Raw genomic sequence first — 17,591 nt, forward strand, 5'->3', positions numbered from 1 at the left:
CTCTATAATTTTATCGGTAATGTTCTCAATTAATTCTACATATGCAGTATGAACAACATTGGCAAATTGTGGGTTGGGTGTTGGTATCAAGTTCATGTGTTAAACAAGTAAATCGCATGAATTTTCCTTCCATCTTCATTAACACCAAGCACGATAAATTTAGTTGCTGTGGAATACCGCACTGTATCAAGTATCATACCGGTAATTTTACTTAGTCAATTATAGCTCCAACTGTTTAAAGTTTTTTTTTTCTTTTGAATTTTTTTTTTAATTTCTTACATGTCTATGTTTACAATTTGTTTTGGTACTGGTCAGGTGCAATTTACATACTCTGTAAATAAATAAATAAAAGTTTTCGACAGGAAACTATTTTTGCACGGCATAGGAGGCTACTTCCTTGGGTAATGAAGTTTTTTTTTTTAATTTTGAAAATGGAAAGAAATTAGATCCACCACTCCAAATTTGCTGCCTTATATTGTTTTGGTAGTTGTGCATTTGTTACATTAAAAGTTTATAATTTATCAATTTATACTTGTCTATAACGAAATTGTTAACGATAAGTTTAAATTGTGATTTACATCAAAATATATACACCTTTGTTAACTCCATCGGAATGTATATGACAAAATTTGAGAGTACCAATTAATTTCCCATAGAACTCTATACAAACCTTTTGCCCTCCAAGTAATTTACTAATTCCCGTTCAAACAAATCACTGGTATTATTTGAAAGTTCGTTCTAAGCACTTATTAAAAACACGAAAAAAAATATACCGTTCCGCGGCGTTTATAGGTCAAATTTGCAGTTATTTAGAACTTACAGAGATCGGCAGTAAATGACACCCTGCCAAAAATATCAATCCCCACTCCTACAATCTCCCCTGGTATTTCTAGAATTTTTGTAATATTCCCACATTCCATCATTTATTTCAAACATTAATATTTTTACTTTAAAATGAAAATATTTACATACCTCAATTCAGCCAATCAGGTAAAGCCTACCCATTTATTACTCTGCTTCATCTTGTTCAACCAGGAAATGATGTCAAAATCTGGGTCTTTGGTGCTCTTTTTCCTATACTTACATATTTACCTATCCCAGAATTAGTCAATTTTGTAATTTTCAAAGACCTTATACTTACCAATATACATGTATGAAATTTGAGGCCTGTCACTTCAGTGTCTTGGAATCTGTGGCCATCTTAATGAATGTCCCCTCCCTGCTGCAGGTGCTTTTCCAAAGAGTGAAAAACTTTCATTCCTGTGATGAAATCTGGATACAGTTGTCACTGTAATGAATAAAATATTTATAAAATAACATGATTTTGTTTTTTGATGTTAATAAAATGATATAAAGTCATAATTGTGTCAATTTTTTCATAGGGGTGGAATCTACCCAGAATAAAGAAAAAAGGTCCAAAATTTGATAAATCATAATTAATTAAGCAAAATTAAAAGGTTTTAAAAAGACTGATATAGAAATTTTCTTATGCTTATGAAAAGTAAATTGTTTGAGACTCTGATATACTAAATGATTCTTATCTAACCCCTCCTGTTGCTTAAGTATATACAAAAAAGTTTCCCCACCCCCCAGTGAAAGACACTTAGAGAAATAGCAGGTGCCCTATTATATTTGTTTACAATTTATATTTGTTTACAATTAATTCAGACAAGAGAAAATTAATACTTTTGATAACAAATCAAAGTGCAGTGTCTGATAGTCTTATACAGTACAACCATAATCTACATTATTGAATTTCATGCTTTAAAAAGGGGAATTCAGATTAATTTGTAAAAAATTAAGAAATGCAATAATTGACTTAAAACCCCAAAATGTACACCACAATAAGAGGCTGAAAAGTTAATAAATGAAAAATTTACCTGCAATGTACAGAAATCTGTCCGACAAAATATATCGGGTGGGTAGCGAGTCTCCATCTTCTTCTTATATAGAGAAAATGCCCCCCGCCGATCAGATACCAAGCTCTCCCGGGTCCAGGAAGCTGAAATATGAAAGTCCTCTATAGTCTTTAAATGAAAATAAATCAATAAAGTTAGTCAAATTAAGCATAAATCATAAAGAAAACAGCAATATTTTTCAAGTTTTCTGAAAAATTACCAAATTACATATCTTCTACATGGCCGAATGTTTAAAAAATGGATCCGTCAAGGGTGGAATACATGTTTTACAATTTTACATGTAATTACATGTAAATATTAGAAAAGTCAAATGTGATACATGCAGTAATGCCATTCCAATAATTCAAGAAAACAAAATCAGAAGCCTAAGGTCACAATAATTAAGATTATATCATGTTGAAATTCTACATATTTGGTTAGCTAGTCTAAGGGAAGTAACTCTAAGTACAAAAACTGGAAAGCAGTAGAAAATGAGTTGCAGAGAGTCACCCTGATGGAACTACAAAGAGCAAAAAGAGGGAAAACACATACCTTTGTGTAGCTACAATATAGAAACAACCAAACTACAAACTGATCCCCCCGCAGTCAAAGGGAGGCAATCCAGAGGATCACATACACTACCGACATGATACGTCAAGACAGAAAATGACCTCCTTTCACATGAACACCACGAAACGCACTTTTAAGGGCCGAATAAATTATTCGAAAAGATACCAAACGTGCAGACGTATATAAGAAACTAAACAAAAATTAACACCAGGCCACCATCCTACACTTCCAAAAGTACACATATATAGCAAATCATATAAATACACAATTACATGTACATGTAAAATACATACATAAATTTATGAATACATACAAACATTTATTATAAGATCAATCTGATACATTTTCTTAACTTACCTTTCTCCTATGGCCAAGTCAACTACACATTGTTTTACCAATTTCCATCCTCTGTGATAACAAATCAAAGTGCAGTGTCTGATAGTCTTATACAGTACAACCCCCCCCCCCCCCAGATTAATTTGTAAAAAATCTCTAAAAAAGACCCAAAATCACCTCTAACCCTAATTCCACAGATAAATAATTCAAATTTTTGCTAATTTTTCTCTCGAAATGTCTTCAATATTCAAATAAATTGCTAAAAATAACTTTTCATGACTTTCACTTCACTTTACTTATTAAAAAATGGGGTCTCTATAGGGAAAAGAGTACCAATTAATTTCCCATAGAACTCTATACAAACCTTTTGCCCTCCTTATTAAAAAATGGGGTCTCTATAGGGAAAAGAGTACCAATTAATTTCCCATAGAACTCTATACATCTACCTTTTGCCCTCCAAGTAATTTACTAATTCCCGTTCAAACAAATCACTGGTATTATTTGAAAGTTCGTTCTAAGCACTTATTAAAAACACGAAAAAAAATATACCGTTCCGCGGCGTTTATAGGTCAAATTTGCAGTTATTTAGAACTTACAGAGATCGGCAGTAAATGACACCCTGCCAAAAATATCAATCCCCACTCCTACAATCTCCCCTGGTATTTCTAGAATTTTTGTAATATTCCCACATTCCATCATTTATTTCAAACATTAATATTTTTACTTTAAAATGAAAATATTTACATACCTCAATTCAGCCAATCAGGTAAAGCCTACCCATTTATTACTCTGCTTCATCTTGTTCAACCAGGAAATGATGTCAAAATCTGGGTCTTTGGTGCTCTTTTTCCTATACTTACATATTTACCTATCCCAGAATTAGTCAATTTTGTAATTTTCAAAGACCTTATACTTACCAATATACATGTATGAAATTTGAGGCCTGTCACTTCAGTGTCTTGGAATCTGTGGCCATCTTAATGAATGTCCCCTCCCTGCTGCAGGTGCTTTTCCAAAGAGTGAAAAACTTTCATTCCTGTGATGAAATCTGGATACAGTTGTCACTGTAATGAATAAAATATTTATAAAATAACATGATTTTGTTTTTTGATGTTAATAAAATGATATAAAGTCATAATTGTGTCAATTTTTTCATAGGGGTGGAATCTACCCAGAATAAAGAAAAAAGGTCCAAAATTTGATAAATCATAATTAATTAAGCAAAATTAAAAGGTTTTAAAAAGACTGATATAGAAATTTTCTTATGCTTATGAAAAGTAAATTGTTTGAGACTCTGATATACTAAATGATTCTTATCTAACCCCTCCTGTTGCTTAAGTATATACAAAAAAGTTTCCCCACCCCCCAGTGAAAGACACTTAGAGAAATAGCAGGTGCCCCCTATTATATTTGTTTACAATTAATTCAGACAAGAGAAAATTAATACTTTTGATAACAAATCAAAGTGCAGTGTCTGATAGTCTTATACAGTACAACCATAATCTACATTATTGAATTTCATGCTTTAAAAAGGGGAATTCAGATTAATTTGTAAAAAATTAAGAAATGCAATAATTGACTTAAAACCCCAAAATGTACACCACAATAAGAGGCTGAAAAGTTAATAAATGAAAAATTTACCTGCAATGTACAGAAATCTGTCCGACAAAATATATCGGGTGGGTAGCGAGTCTCCATCTTCTTCTTATATAGAGAAAATGCCCCCCGCCGATCAGATACCAAGCTCTCCCGGGTCCAGGAAGCTGAAATATGAAAGTCCTCTATAGTCTTTAAATGAAAATAAATCAATAAAGTTAGTCAAATTAAGCATAAATCATAAAGAAAACAGCAATATTTTTCAAGTTTTCTGAAAAATTACCAAATTACATATCTTCTACATGGCCGAATGTTTAAAAAATGGATCCGTCAAGGGTGGAATACATGTTTTACAATTTTACATGTAATTACATGTAAATATTAGAAAAGTCAAATGTGATACATGCAGTAATGCCATTCCAATAATTCAAGAAAACAAAATCAGAAGCCTAAGGTCACAATAATTAAGATTATATCATGTTGAAATTCTACATATTTGGTTAGCTAGTCTAAGGGAAGTAACTCTAAGTACAAAAACTGGAAAGCAGTAGAAAATGAGTTGCAGAGAGTCACCCTGATGGAACTACAAAGAGCAAAAAGAGGGAAAACACATACCTTTGTGTAGCTACAATATAGAAACAACCAAACTACAAACTGATCCCCCCGCAGTCAAAGGGAGGCAATCCAGAGGATCACATACACTACCGACATGATACGTCAAGACAGAAAATGACCTCCTTTCACATGAACACCACGAAACGCACTTTTAAGGGCCGAATAAATTATTCGAAAAGATACCAAACGTGCAGACGTATAAGAAACTAAACAAAAATTAACACCAGGCCACCATCCTACACTTCCAAAAGTACACATATATAGCAAATCATATAAATACACAATTACATGTACATGTAAAATACATACATAAATTTATGAATACATACAAACATTTATTATAAGATCAATCTGATACATTTTCTTAACTTACCTTTCTCCTATGGCCAAGTCAACTACACATTGTTTTACCAATTTCCATCCTCTGTAACCCCCCCCCCCCCCCAATCTCTACAAAAGACCCAAAATCACCTCTAACCCTAATTCCACAGATAAATAATTCAAATTTTTGCTAATTTTTCTCTCGAAATGTCTTCAATATTCAAATAAATTGCTAAAAATAACTTTTCATGACTTTCACTTCACTTTACTTATTAAAAAATGGGGTCTCTATAGGGAAAAGAGTACCAATTAATTTCCCATAGAACTCTATACAAACCTTTTGCCCTCCAAGTAATTTACTAATTCCCGTTCAAACAAATCACTGGTATTATTTGAAAGTTCGTTCTAAGCACTTATAATTCCCGTTCAAACAAATCACTGGTATTATTTGAAAGTTCGTTCTAAGCACTTATTAAAAACACGAAAAAAAATATACCGTTCCGCGGCGTTTATAGGTCAAATTTGCAGTTATTTAGAACTTACAGAGATCGGCAGTAAATGACACCCTGCCAAAAATATCAATCCCCACTCCTACAATCTCCCCTGGTATTTCTAGAATTTTTGTAATATTCCCACATTCCATCATTTATTTCAAACATTAATATTTTTACTTTAAAATGAAAATATTTACATACCTCAATTCAGCCAATCAGGTAAAGCCTACCCATTTATTACTCTGCTTCATCTTGTTCAACCAGGAAATGATGTCAAACTAAAATCCTATAGTTCTTTTAATAATTAACATTTTGAAGGACAGATGATTTCTTAAATCTGCCACCCTCTCCTAACCCCCCCCCCCCCCCCCACAAGAATCAAATGGTCGTTCCTTTATTACCTTTTAAAAATCGGATTATTAGGGGAGGGATTCTATTATATAGCACTTTTTTTTTTTCATTTTAATGGATTGTGATTTAAGTCTTCGGTACTATTTTGAAGAAAGCTCAAATCAAGGTTGTCTAACTCTTTTTCGTATTAAACCAATACGAACTTTTCTTTTGGTTCTTAGTGAGATCGTTGTTGTTATCGTTAATACTACAATTTCGAAACAAAACATGTGCATTATATTCTTCAAGAAAGCATTAAAAATCGAGTTATTGTTATGTATCGATACATCATATCGAACCCCACCCAATTTGTATCCAAATGCATCGATGTATTATTATAAAAATCCATCAGCAGGTTATCGTGACGTATTTTTGGTTGCTTGTTGAAGATGCCTTGGTAGGGAGAGGTATAACAATCCTTTTTTTAGTGCTCTGACTGTTCATTATATGCCGGAATATTATCAAATATAGTTTGTTCTGTTAAAGCATTCCCAGCAATTTTTAAACAAAAATTCCTTCTTCTTTTACTTTTCCACAGCTGAAAGAACCTCTCCAACGCTAATTGAAAAGCTTTCAGCAGTAGCAGCAGCTTTTTTTCCACCGGGGATAATAGTAGTTGATTAATTCTTGGTGCTCCAGTCTCATTATATTATTTGTATAATCTACGACTGGAAGATGTAAAACCACTTTCACTTCGGAAATGAACACATCAATGGAAACAATAAGGGTAACAGTAATAATTGTAAACATAGCTTTTATATCAGCCCGAACTACTATATCTCAACATTATGAACAAATTTATGAAAATGTAAAATCAGTCATTTTTTTTTTTAGATGTGCGAACATATTCCCATGCCCAGCAAGTATTGTAGAAGAACATCAATTCAAAATGGCGCTTAACAAGTGTTTTGAAAGGCCAGCCCTTCTTTATCCTTTGCCCTCGTCATGTTAAATGCAAATAACTGACACCCAAATCCGGGACACCCTCACAAACAAAATTTACATTCCATATATGTTTCAAAGCGTGTATATGGTCAAAAGAGGTAAATTCTAAAGCATGTCATAACTGAATTACGGCTTCACAGGGAATGCTTAAATATGAACACCTGTGTTTGAGAAGCTTATAGTAAGACCGACGTACTCTGGTTCTATTGTCAGTGTGGGCTTCCGAATTTCAACACCAGCCTCTTTGACGATATTGATTTGTCCAGCATGGAAAAAGCTTTGTCATGCCATTACACTAGTCACATTTCCGTGGTGTCTAATAACTTTGACCCTGACGAAGTAGGACCACCCCAGCACGCGTCGTCACAACAAGCTTCAAACAAGAGTTTGTCAAAAGAAAGTTAAGTGTTATAATCGTCAAATTCCAAAGCATCAAAGCCAAAGGAGAGCCCCTATGGAACTACCAGTCGGAAATTGACTCTGACATTATCATTGTCACTGAAACCTGGTTACATAAGTGAAAATATTTCCTTTGAAAAGGAAGTCCTCCCAGAGAACTATCAGTTCCTTTATCGGCTAGGCGACCCACATGAAGGCGTAGCAACCATCCCCAATTCCAACATTGCTGGGAGCCATGTTGATACAGACACTACCACAGAATTTAGATCTGCTGCGATTACCTGAAAGCACAGTAGAGATCCACTGGTCATCGGTTCACTTTACCGCCCACCAAGCAGCAAGGTAGCATTCTTAGAGGAGTTGTGTTTAGCTGTCAGGAACCTTGCCACGAGACATATGGATTGGAGGCGAACAGGCACATACCAAGCCCGGGCCTAAGTGATCCTGACACGGTACAAATATAAACCTGATAGAAAACGAAATATTAAAACCATACTGTGTGTGTCATGTTTCATTATGTAAGGAAGATCAGTCCTTGACGAAGACAGAGTTCGAGAAACCAGGGCGCATCATCATGCACCAGTCTCTTCTGCTGTGGAGGTAAATTTACTCTAACACGGCGGAAACGTGTAACTTCTCAAAAGGTTGGCACAGACGATTTGCCAATATTGTTGGTGTAGCGCATCCGGATATTTACAAGTTCATCGCTTCTCTTAATTAAATCTGAACAAGCTCCGACAGATATGGCCAAAAAGGTCGGCAATATTAGATGTAGTTTGTGATTTAATGAAAAAATAGATTCAAATCTATACTAGATTCTAAACTCTAGAATTTTAAATGTAGTTAGAGATTCCGTAGAAAGGACAAAAACTTCCTATCGGCTGTATCTGGAGGGGTTGGCACACAACTTTAATACTCAAATTGATATACTTGTTCATGTAAAAAAAAATGAAAATAAGTACATTCACATACACGATTTTCCTGATTTTGTAAATGGTGTCGGTGTATTATAGACTGTATTATGTACCATGGCATCGTCATTTTATAATTGACACATGGTGCAATCCGAATGAAAAACAGTCGAACGGTTCAGCCATTTATGGATTGATTGCCTGTTGTTTAACGTCCCTCTTGAGAATATTTCACTCATGGAGACGCAACCACTTTCCGGTGGAGGGCTACAAAATTTGTCCTTTATTCGGCACTTAGGGCTATTGCGCAGGGGGGGGGGGGGGGTCTTTTCGTGTCAGCACCTATTGGGACACGGGACCTCGGTATATACGGTCTCATCCAGAGGACCGATCTCTACGTCCCGCAGTGGGATTCGAACCCGCTACGTAAGAATCAATTACTAACTTCACGACTCTAGAGCACACGCTCTAACCGCTGCGCCACGCGATTGACTATTTATGACAGAAAGCCAATATAGCAAAGATGGCAGAAGATCTCGACCATGACTTTGCACACTTCCTTGACAACTCAACATATAACACTCCCATAAATGAACTTTGAACCATCTTTTAGACTATCTGTCACAACACCATCAAAAAGCATGTACCAACGAAGTGGACCTCAACCAGATTTAATCAACTATAAAAAAAATAATGAGAGACAGAAAAACAGGCGCCGGCAGAAATCAACTCAGAAGGAATGTAAGAGTGCCTCTAATTACTAGTATGTATTGGATATGGTGCAGGAGGATTCTAACAGCAAGAAACTCTGCTCCTTCAATAGATGATTCAAAGACGGAGGCAGGGTTGATACCGCTCTAGTGGTCAATAACAATAGTTTTTTTTTTCTGTACGACTTCCAAGTAGCAAAGAATTTTACTACTGAAGCAAAAACTATTTGACTAGCTTTCGAATATACGAGTCGCCCGCGTGGCGCAGTGGATAGAGCGTCTGCGAAGAAGTCAATCTTTACGTCGCGGGTTCGAATCCCACTGTGGAACATGGAGACCGGTCCTTCGGATGAGACCGTTTAAACCGAGGTCCCGTGTCGCAGTAGGTGCTGGCACGAAAAAGATCCCTTCCTGCTCAATGGCCCTGAGTGCCGATCATAGGACAAAATTTGCAGCCATCCACCGGAAAGTGGTGGCGTCTCCATATGAGTGAAAAATTCTCGAGAGGGACGTTAAACAATATACAATCAATAGAATATATAAAAAAAACTTAAAGTAAAAATTCATTTACAATATTGTATCGCTTGCGGAGCAGAGCGGCACTAAGGGATCACTTTACCGGCGTCTGTCTGTCTGTCACACCTTGTATTTTAAGAACTGTGAGAGATATCGACTTGATATTTTGTACATTATTGCTTGGTACAGTGGCATTTTTAAATTACCACGATTACCGACCTCGTGACCCTTGTCCTTTGACCTTCTTTATAAAAAGTTAAAAGTGCCAATATACTACATATTTTTGACATTTAAGGGGTAATTCTATGCTATTTAGCATGTGCACTGATTGTCTCAAAACATGAAAAATACCAGCGTTACAGTTCATTTCACCTTGACCTTTGACCTACTTTACAAAGAATACCCCGTACACTTTAATTTCACTTAAAACTTTTGAGTGGCGGGGTGTTCATAATTAACATTTTTACATGTTTATGACCTCATAATTCTATTCTTTGAAAATATATGATATTCAGTTACCACGCAAACTGAAATTTAAGTATTATGAAAAACATCGGGATCGGGATCCCTCAACAGATCGTGTAGAGCGACAGTTGGTGTAAAGACTGAGAAACACGTATGAACACATGCCCCCCCCTTTTTTTTCCAACATTACCTTTACTATTGAAAATGTTCATTGAAAGGATGTTGCCCCCCCCCCCCCCACTTGTTAACCCAGTAAAAGGATATCAAGGAAATGTAGCATTGTATGGGGAAAAATTGGAAGTGAAAGTTGGCTACTACCCCCCCCCCCCCCACCACACACACACACACAAACACCACGAAATTCCTTTTTTTGCTTGTTAAATTTTACAGGTAAGTAAACAAGAGGCCCATGGGCCACATTGCTCACCTGAGCACTGTGGCTAGGAAAAAGCAGAATTGGTTTGTACTTGAAAAGCTTAAATCCAAAAGTAGTCCCATGACCAATCCTGGCTTTGCTATTCTTGAGAAGATTTTTAAAGAATTTTCCTATACATTTCTATGTAAAACTTTGGTCGGCCGTTTTGGCCCCTCCCTACCCCGGGGGGTCATAATTTGAACAAACTTGAATCTACACTACCTGAGGATGCTTCCATATAAATATGATCAATTATGGCTTTGCTATTCTTGAGGAGAAGATTTTTAAAGAATTTTCCTATATATTTCTATGTAAAACTTTGGTCGGCCATTTTGGCCCCGCCCTACCCCCGGGGGTCATGATTTGAACAAACTTGAATCTACACTACCTGAGGATGATTCCATATAAATTTGATCAATTATGGCTTTGTTGTTCTTGAGGAGAAAATTTTTAAAGAAATTTCCTATATATTTCTATCTAAAACTTTGGTCGGCCATTTTGGCCCCACCCCACCCCTGGGAGTCATGATTTGAACAAACTTGAATCTACACTACCTGAGGATGCTTCCATATAAATATGATCAATTATGGCCTTGCTATTCTTGAGAAGAAGATTTTTAAAGAATTTTCGTATATATTTCTATGTAAAACTTAGGTCGGCCATTTTGGCCCCACCCTACCCCTGGGGGTCATGATTTGAACAAACTTGAATCTACACTACCTGAGGATGCTTCCATATAAATATGATCAATTATGGCTTTGCTATTCTTGAGGAGAAGATTTTTAAAGAATTTTCCTATATATTTCTATGTAAAACTTTGGTCGGCCATTTTGGCCCCGCCCTACCCCCGGGGGTCATGATTTGAACAAACTTGAATCTACACTACCTGAGGATGTTTCCCCATAAGTTTCATCTTTCCTGGCACTGTGGTTCTTGAGAAGAAGATTTTTAAAAGATGCTACCAAATTTTCATTAATTCCCAATTATCTCCCCTTGAATGAGGGCGTGGCTCTTCATTTGAACAAACTTGAATCCCCTTCACCCAAGGATACTTTGTGGCAAGTTTGGTTGAAATTGGCCCAGCGGTTCTTGAGAAGAAGTCGAAAATGTGAAAAGTTTACTGACAGACAGACGGACGCCGGACAAAATGTGATCAGAAAAGCTCACTTGAGCCTTCGGCTGAGGTGAGCTAAAAAAGAAATTTTCTCTGGCTGCCCCCCCCCCCCCACCCACTTTCAAAAACGATGCTACATGCCTGACTGGGTCCATTTGCCCTATCTCACTGTTCGCACGAGTCTGTTTGCCATAATCCTCATTCGCCCCGCACCCCTTTCACCCTATACCCCGTTTGCCATGATATTGTAAATCTGTTAATATTTCTGTTCAATTATAATTTTTTTCTTATCATGCAGTATATGAATGTGTACTATTATTAATCCATACTGTTTGTGGGAAAGTATTGAATTATAATTCAGAAAAAAAAGTGAAATTCAATACAATTAAGAATAACTAATGAACTGACATATATTCAATATAAAATATGGCCAATGCACCATGGGCGAACAAGTTTTAGAGCAAACGAACTCCGGGCAAACACAAATTAGGGCGAACAGCATCAAGGGTAAACACGCTTGAAGGTAAATAAACATACATACGTACTAGCTATAGATGATTAACCTAGTATTTCAATAGAAGTTTGGCAATTTCTTTTGAAAAGGAAAACGTAATTATAAAGAGGAAATAGTCATGAAGAATACTGAATTTGAATGCTTTTCTTACAGATCCAGCTGACACAAAGAATAACATACTCCGAATGATTTTTGAAGATGATTAAGATGGTGAAGGGGAAACTCCCCCAAACAAATGTACCAGTCCGATAGACAACAATTATAATAATTTGGAGCTAGGATCCAACGGTACATACGTCATACATAAACTTCAACTTGTTGATGGTGAAAAGATTTTAAACTGCTATAATTCAAGAAAATATAGACATTTTTCTCAGCCCTTTAACTCAGTCTAATGTGATTCATCTGAATATGAATTCCCATCTTCATGTGATGCATCCACAAAATGCTTAAATACATCATCTGAATGTTTCCCATCTGAATAATTTTAACGTTTGGGGTATCAAACATAACACAAGTAGCCTTAAAGAATTAGTCTGGAATTAAGGTATCTAAGCAGCAAATTACAAACAAATGGAAAAACGTGAAAAAGAAGTACAGGGAGACGATGGATGCCAACAAAAAAGGGGAAACCAAAGCAAGTTGTGTCGAAAAGAGGTAAAAGTTGCCTTTTGTTTGTAATGTGTAGCAGGACCATCGCTGCATATATGTAGGGTGTCAAGTTCTTCATTTTCTCTCTGCATTTCATCTAAATACGGAATTAAAATAAGCCCACACAGCACATGGACTGTGTGATCCATGCTTTTCAAGACGGTGCAGAATGATTTTACTTTGGCATCTTTTCAACTGTATGAAAATCCAGTTTGGAGTGTAATCTGAGCATGAGACGCCCCAAACTGCATGCTCGGAATTACTTCCCTATCTTGGTTTGATAGTTTTCAGCAAAATCTATATGGATAAATCCTTCAGATTCTCTTTCTATTCTCTGTAGTGAGTCAACTGATTCAAGGAATGTCCCTACTTTTATTATTTCAAAAAGTTTAAAACCTTTAATAATATATCAATTTACTTGCTGCTTACAAATGTGCCTTTAATTTTCAATGTTTACATGTTAAGGACAAAAAATTTGTAATATGAATGTGTAATTACTCAACCGTGACCGTTTTTGTTAAAAAGCATGACGTTCGAGTTTCATATGTTTTTAGGGTGTATTTTATATATTTTTTCACTTCCATGTATTCTTTATCGTTAATTGATAACGAAAAACAGAAAAAAGCTTGATTAAAATACTGTTTAAGTCGACACAACAATATGCAAGTGAAGTTGAAATGACCCGAGCTGGTCGTAGTTAACGAGAGTGTTGTTTCCTTTCGCTGTATGTCTTAATTTTACTTCAAACCTTTATAATTACCACTCGAAAGACCTACGCAGCATGCCTAAATTCCTTACAATCATTAAGAGATCGCTAGATTTTTAACAACCACCAAAAAAACCTCCTAGAGTTTATCCGTAAAAATCAATGAAACCGGAAATGCCCCCCCCCCTCAATGTCAAACTGGAGGAGTGGGGAATAAATGTAAGGAGGCGTTATGTAACTATTGTCAGCAAGCCACAGACAGGTAAGCCCCTTGTCATTCACATCTCAGTCCCTATAAGCATGTCTGGAAGAAGATAGACCGGAGTGTGAGACAGCTTTTCCAGCAGCAGAATCTAGCAGAACTAGAGGTCGACCTAGTCAATACATGGAAAATCATTCAATAAAAGATTTTTTTCTTAAATAGTGTGAACTCTTTGAGGAGCATTTGTCTTGCTGTGAATTCTTTTGAATGGAGGATAATGCAGTATTAAACGTTGCGAAGTTTAAATTCTAGGGTGCCTTAACTTTTCTGCACTTTGTGTTAAAACACTTCAATAAATTAAATAAAGTGAAAAAAATTGTTTTGCTACTTGTTTATCCTGTATACTTATTAAATTATACTGTTAAAATATTTCAATATAAAAGCGGAGTAAAGCGAAAACTTGCCTGGGGACTTAGAAATTTTGATTAGTATATATCTAATCATTTGGTCAATGAATCCTTCTGTAAGGTCTCCTAATATGTCCCCTATTTCTTCCTTATCAGTTATTACAACAGGTTTCTTTTCTCTCACCAGGTTTTCCTCTATTTTTGTAATCCACTATTTCCAGGTTACGGCCTCATTGAAGTCCACCTTTATACCATCTCTCACTGCATTTTGGACATTTGCTATACATCCACATCATGTTTTCAGTATCACATGAAACTCTTTCTACCAATAGATGCAAATTGCATGTACTTAATATGATTCTTTTCAGTAAGGTGCTGCCATAAGCTGTGTTTTCATGTATTTTACGTGTCTCTGTCTGAATTCTTAAGGGCAATGACCCAGAAGGGTCTTTGTCTACAGAATGAACTGAAGCTAATTTTTTCTTTTGTTTCGGCGACATATCTGCTACATTATTCCTGACTTGCAGTCAACAAGCGCTTTTGTTTCTTCATCTTGCGGACAGTAATTGTCTGCTTTATCCCAGGTGGTGTCATTCGGCTGTTGTCATATCTTTCAAAGAAACTGTGTACATGCATCTCTTTATCAAGTCTTTTTCTTTTGGTCAAAAGATTCCGTCGGTATTTTGTTGCAGCATTTTGCATTCCAATGCATTTTTCCCATAATTCCATATTTTCTCAGGACAGACGCAGTTGCCATTTCAGATAAAGATTGCTTAGAGAGCTCGGTTCACTTTATGCATGAAATGGCCCTGTAAATATACAAACTGATTGATAACTCTTGATTTTCAAATTGAAGCATTAAAATACAAGAGGCCCATGGGCCTTGAATCGCTCTTCTGATAAATTGTACAATCTATCTTAAGACCCAAGATGCATCAACTAACAAAGTTTGATGATTCTTAGCCAGTTAGTACTGATGATATTTAAATGTAACTATAAAATACTGTAAGTAAGTCATGGTGACCTACTTTTTGATTGAAATTTTCTGAGGACACAAGCTGCATTAATTGACAAAGATTGATGATTATAAGCCAGTAAGTACTTCGAGATATTCAAAAGTGGGTCACAGTGACCTACTTATTGGTCAACATTCCTCTAAACCCAAGGTGCATAAACTGACAAAGTTTGACAATTCTAAGCCAATACGTACTCAACATACTTAAATATAGCCATAAAATGTCACAGGTACATTGTAGGTCATATAATTTTTAGTATACGATTTTCGAAAACCCAAGATACATTAACTGACAAAGTTTGATGATTCTAAGCCAATAAGTATCTGAGATATTCAAAAGTAGGTCACCATGACCTACTTTTTGGTTGACATTCTCCGAAAACCAGATGCCTCAACTTGACAAAGTTTAACAATTCTAGGTCAATCAGTACTTGAGATACGAAAATATAGCCATATAATGGCACAAGTAGGTCAAGGTGATGTAATTTTTGGTTTGCGTTCCCCGAAAACCAATGATGCATCAACTGGCAGAATTTCATGATTCTAAGCCAATAAGTACCTGAGATACTTAAGAGTCAAAATCAGCAAGCATCGAGCATTTAGTTAAAAAATGTGGAAAGTGGCATAGAAACAGATTTGGTTAAAACTCATATATAAATTTCAGAACAAAGGGTATGATAGAAAAAAGCAAGCAAAAAAAATTTTTCCGCATTGTTGCTATGGAAACCACGCGCCTTTCAGATAGCATGTTTTGTACTTTATCATGACACTTGAATTTATGGTTAAACAAATACTTTTTTATTACTAATCATTAAAAAAAGCTTTTTAAATTGTTATTTTATTTATATAAATATACATTATTTTAGCAACTGTTGATTTTTGAAATTCTCTTCACCTTTTGATAAATATAACTAGTTTTTGGAGGTTTTTTTGCTTTAAAAAACAGCAAATTTGAAGTACTTTATAAGAAATCTACAACCACATTAAAGCTTATCAACATAAAATATATATTAAACAGTATTTGTTCTAGAAGAATCAAGAAAAAAATCTGCAGGCAACTAAAGCATTTATATATGATAACTGATTTAAATCCATAATTTTCTGTTAACTTTTGCTTCAAATTACCTTCCTTTGGTATAGCTCTCTAACATAGGAGGAATAAATGGTAGTTTGCTTACATTGTTTTCAATAACAATGTACAGAAGACTAGCAGAAAATTACAAACTTGGAGCAGTCTGAGCCTCAGTTTTCGCGTTTTCATGAGTCTTAATTACGGAGAGTGATTGAAATTTTTACAATTTACTATTACAACAGTTACGGAAGAATGTATAGCATAAATTAACCATGCAGTAAAATATCTAACACTTGGCAAGTGTTTTTGCACATTTTAAATTTAATTCTGATCGATTAATCATGTTAGCATTACTTTAGTATTTTATAACAAAAAAGAAAAGATTATGCATAGCCTGAGGAACCAGGTGGAGGGGGGGGGGGTTATATGCCCCCCCAAACTTTAGCCGATATTAAACTATAATGTGAGCAAATGAAATTAAATCCCCCAACTTAGATTGTATCTACGGGCCTAACGTGAAAAAGTTGGTTATGATCAGTCACATAACTGTATCCCAAATTATAAAGTTTAATTTGAATTTTGTTTAATTTTAATTTGTTGTATTCACGGTGTATGTATGTAACCAAAGTCACTCACCACTGTCACAAGCTATAATGATTATAACTGATAGTCGGGTAAATAAATTTTTGTATAGTAGATATCTTTATTTACCATTTAATATAATACTTGCTTTTAACATGAAAAATTATGAATTTATGAAAACCACCACTATATGAAATATTTGCTAAATGGAACGACCTTTGTTATGGCGTCCGTAAAAAAATGAAAAAGGGGCAGGGGTTAACTCTGTACTTAATATATTTCAGTTTAGGAAAGGGGATTACCTTGGAAGTATTGTGATACAGACAAGTGTAGTATGTAGTGGACTAGTGGTAACTGAATTGTATATACATGTATACCACAGTAAAATAATTAATTTAAAAAAATAAAAACTTTTTGCTAATGTTATCCAGTGTTTACTAATAAAAGAAAATTCATATTCATCTAATATTTTCTCCGGTACCACTGAACTAATTTAAGTCAACTAGGTTCAAATGATAAGCATCAATAGATATAAAGCACGTGACATTTGTGAAATGAATATCTGTACTCCATTTTTTCTTCTTTTTTTTGGGGGGGGGGGGTTATTTGAAAGAAATAAAAAAAAACATAATTTAGAGTTTTTACAAAACGTATAGAACCAGTTGACCTTTTAATTGCAAGTTTTTAAATTTAAAGAATATCTAAGATCAATAGGGTCTCAACTCTGTGTTGTATACTTCTGTTTAT

At 35.1% G+C, this 17,591-nt stretch overlaps 1 long non-coding RNA gene across 3 annotated transcripts; it reads right to left on the bottom strand.

Moving 5' to 3' along the window:
• Nucleotides 1-662: 662 nt before the first annotated feature.
• Nucleotides 663-6,050, bottom strand: LOC134251923 (uncharacterized). Of its 3 annotated transcripts, none has more exons than XR_009988845.1 (5): nucleotides 6,032-6,050; nucleotides 4,446-4,567; nucleotides 3,722-3,868; nucleotides 1,881-2,002; nucleotides 663-1,288 (listed from the first exon to the last, which is right to left on the bottom strand). It is a non-coding gene; the product is annotated as an uncharacterized LOC134251923 (long non-coding RNA). The 3 variants fall into 3 exon arrangements; XR_009988846.1 differs by lacking the exon at nucleotides 6,032-6,050 and adding an exon at nucleotides 5,389-5,407; XR_009988844.1 differs by lacking the exon at nucleotides 6,032-6,050 and having other exon boundaries at nucleotides 664-1,288; nucleotides 4,446-5,443.
• Between the last annotated feature and the right edge of the window lie 11,541 nt (nucleotides 6,051-17,591).

The sequence above is a fragment of the Saccostrea cucullata genome, unplaced genomic scaffold (assembly GCF_032062105.1).
Source record: "Saccostrea cucullata isolate Sc308-1 unplaced genomic scaffold, CSIRO_AGI_Scuc_v1 ctg2152, whole genome shotgun sequence".
Classification (NCBI taxonomy): Eukaryota; Metazoa; Mollusca; class Bivalvia; order Ostreida; family Ostreidae; genus Saccostrea; species Saccostrea cuccullata.